Source organism: Somniosus microcephalus, unplaced genomic scaffold, assembly GCF_052327205.1.
Source record: "Somniosus microcephalus isolate GS21.2 unplaced genomic scaffold, FLI_Smic_1.0 unresolved_chr3, whole genome shotgun sequence".
In the NCBI taxonomy this organism is placed as follows: Eukaryota; Metazoa; Chordata; class Chondrichthyes; order Squaliformes; family Somniosidae; genus Somniosus; species Somniosus microcephalus.
Window position 1 is genome coordinate 33542551 of NW_028225181.1, and position 3222 is coordinate 33545772.

General features: G+C 48.4%; 1 long non-coding RNA gene across 1 annotated transcript; it reads left to right on the forward strand.

The window, feature by feature from the left end:
* The first annotated feature begins 554 nt into the window (after positions 1–554).
* Positions 555–2814, forward strand: LOC147091356 (uncharacterized). The gene is made up of 3 exons (XR_015075196.1): positions 555–660; positions 802–969; positions 1142–2814. It is a non-coding gene; the product is annotated as an uncharacterized LOC147091356 (long non-coding RNA).
* The last annotated feature ends 408 nt before the right edge of the window (positions 2815–3222 follow it).

Here is a 3222-nt window from a genome sequence, read left to right on the forward strand (position 1 = left end):
CGACACTCCACCCACCCTGGCCCCACCTGACCCTCCACCAACACTGGCCCCACCCAACCCTCCACTGACCCCGAACCTCCACCGTCCCTCCACCGACCCAGCCCCCACCCGACCCTCCACCGACCCAGCCCCCACCCGACCCTCCACCTACGCCGGCCCCCAACACCCTCCACCAACCCCGGCCACACCCGACCCTCCACTGGCCCCGACCCCACCCGACCCTCCACTGACCCCGGCCCCACCCGACCCTACACCGACCCGACCCCACACGACCCTCCACCGAGCCTGGCCCCTCCCGACGTGCCACTGCCCCCGACCCCAACCGACCCTCCCTCGACCCTCCACTGACCCCGGCCCCACGCCTCCCTTAACCGACCCAGGCACCACCCGACCCTCCCCCGGCCCCACCTGACCCGCCACTGACCTCACTTTATTAATAAACTCTGGGGATTTGCTCTGATTCCTGTTATTTCTCTCTCTGATCCGCAGTCTGGATGCTAACTGTCTCAGAGATTCATGTGCCAAGGTTCTCGCCTCCGCTCTCAGTAGAAACCGTTCCCTGACGGGTCTGGACCTGGGTAATAATAAACTGGGAGTTTCAGGAGTGAAACTATTGTCTGTGGCTCTGAGGAAACCGGACTGTAAAATACAGAAACTGTGGTAAGTACCAGACTGTGTGAGATTGTGTTTATAATAACTGGATGTCTGACACTGAACATTATTATTAGTATCAGGAATAGTGTTATTAATAAACTCTGGTGATTGACTCTGATTCCTGTTATTTCTCTCTCTGAACCCCAGGCTGCGTAATGTCGGTCTCACAGATTCTTGTGCCAAAGCTCTCGCCTCTGCTCGCAGTACAAACCGCTCACTGAGGATTCTGAACCTGGGATCAAACTCCTTCACAGACCAATCTGTCCCCGCTCTCCGCCGCCTCATACTGACCTGCCGGAGTCTGGAGTGGATCTGGTGAGTGCTTGTGTTAATGTTTAATGTAATCAATCAAATATCAATGGGACTCAGTCACTTTTCTGGGTAATATTTGTCTGTAATAATTATTGAAATATTAACCCCAGCTTCGCGGTTATTTACACTGCTGTTCAATCTGTTTATTTCCTGTTTGATCTTTAATCTGTTTCAGGCTGGGTGGGAATCGGTTCAGTTCATCTGGACAGAAACAGCTGGAGTTACTGCAGGGAAGAAGACGCAGACTGAGAGTGGAACTCTGAACAGTCCAAGTGATGATGTCACTGCTCCCATTGTGTGAACATTCCAAGTGATGCTGTCACTGCTCCCATTGTGTGACCATTCCAAGTGATGATGTCACTGATCCCATTGTGTGACCAGTCCAAGTGATGACCTCACTGCTCCCATTGTGTGAACAGTCCAAGTGATGACGTCACTGCTCCCATTGTGTGAACATTCCAAGAGATGATGTCACTGTTCCCATTGTGTGACCATTCCAAGTGATGACCTCACTGCTCCCATTGTGTGACCATTCCAAGTGATGACGTCACTGCTCCCATTGTGTGACCACTCCAAGTGATGATGTCACTGCTCTCATTGTGTGAACATTCCAAGTGATGACGTCACTGCTCCCGTTGTATGACCATTTCCGGCCGTTGATTTGATTTTAAATTTATTTAAGGGTTTCCAGCTCGAGCTGATTGCGTCATCTCCCATTGTGTGGTCAGAGGCCCAGCCACAGGGTCACGAGACTCAGCCGCTCCCAGGTTGCACCCCTTTCAAAATGGATGTGAGAGTGTGAGTGTGAGTTTCTGCAAATTGCAGAGACTGTGAGTGTGTCTGTATGTGAGTGGGTGTCTGTGTGTCTGCAAATTGCAGAGTCTGTGTGAGTGTGTCTGTATGTGAGTGGGTGTCTGTGTGTCTGCAAATTGCAGAGTCAGTGTGAGTGTGTCTGTATGTGAGTGGCTGTCTGTGTGTCTGTAAATTGTAGAGTCTGTGTGAGTGTGTCTGTATGTGAGTGGGTGTCTCTGTGTCTGTAAATTGTAGAGTCAGTGTGAGTGTGTCTGTATGTGAGTGGCTGTCTGTGTGTCTGCAAATTGCAGAGACTGTGACTGTGTGTGTATGTGAGTGGGTGTCTGTGTGTCTGTAAGTTGTAGAGTCAGTGTGAGTGTGTCTGTATGTGAGTGGCTGCCTGCGTGTCTGCAAATTGCAGAGTCTGTGTGAGTGTGTGTGTCATGTTCCTGTAAATTTTATTTCAATGTGTGTGGGAGGGAGACTGTGTGAGTGAGAGACAGACAGACCGACAGTCAGTGAGAGCGAGAGAGAAATTAAATAACTAGGCAAGTAGCGAATAGAAAGCCTGTTTCTGTAGGCCACAAAGTGAAATGATAAGATACTGAAAACTGTCTTTTTGTTTTAATCTAACAACATGGCAGTCATCCCTCTGCAGGCTGGCCAGGTTGTGAGTGTGTATGAGTGTGTGAGAGAGAGAGAGAGAGGGCAATAGCTGGTGTTTGTGTGAGGTGTAGTCTGCTGTCTTATTACCTGCTGTTGTTATATTATACCCTTTTGGTTTCATTCTGGCCTGGTCCACATGTAATGTTGCTGTCTATCACTTTACTGCACTTTATTTCACTTCACTTCAAGACAGACAGTCAGTCAGTGAGATATTGAAAAATGTCTTTTTGGACTGTCTGTTAATAAAAGCTGCTCTGGGAACTTTGCATTCTTTTTATTCCACCCTACTCAAATCAAGACAAGGCAGGCAGGCAGTGAGAGAGACACATGATCTCAAGACAACATTCAGAATGGAAGTAAAAACAGAAAATGCTGGAATACTCAGTATGGTAGGCAGCATCAGTGGAGATAGAGAAACAGAGTAAATGTTTCAGCTCAATGACCTTTCGTCAGAACCTTGCCAGAATCTGACATAAGTTAATCGAGCTGAAACATTAACTCTGTTTCTCTCTCTCTCTCTTACCTGCTGAATATTTGCAGCATTTTCTAATTTTAATTCAGCTTTCCCACATCCACAGCATTTGCTTTTGATGCAGAATATAAAGCCTGTTTCTGTAGGCCGCTCTTAAACTGCCAAACAGAGCAGAGCAATGATAGAAACCAACTTTATTAAATTGCTGACAGTGATTTGTGGCAGGTTTGCAGGCTGGCCTGTGTGTCTGGGTGTGTGAGAGAGAGACAAACAGCATTAGCTGGTGTGTATGCAGGGCTTGTCTGTGTTCAAGTTATCTGCCGTGT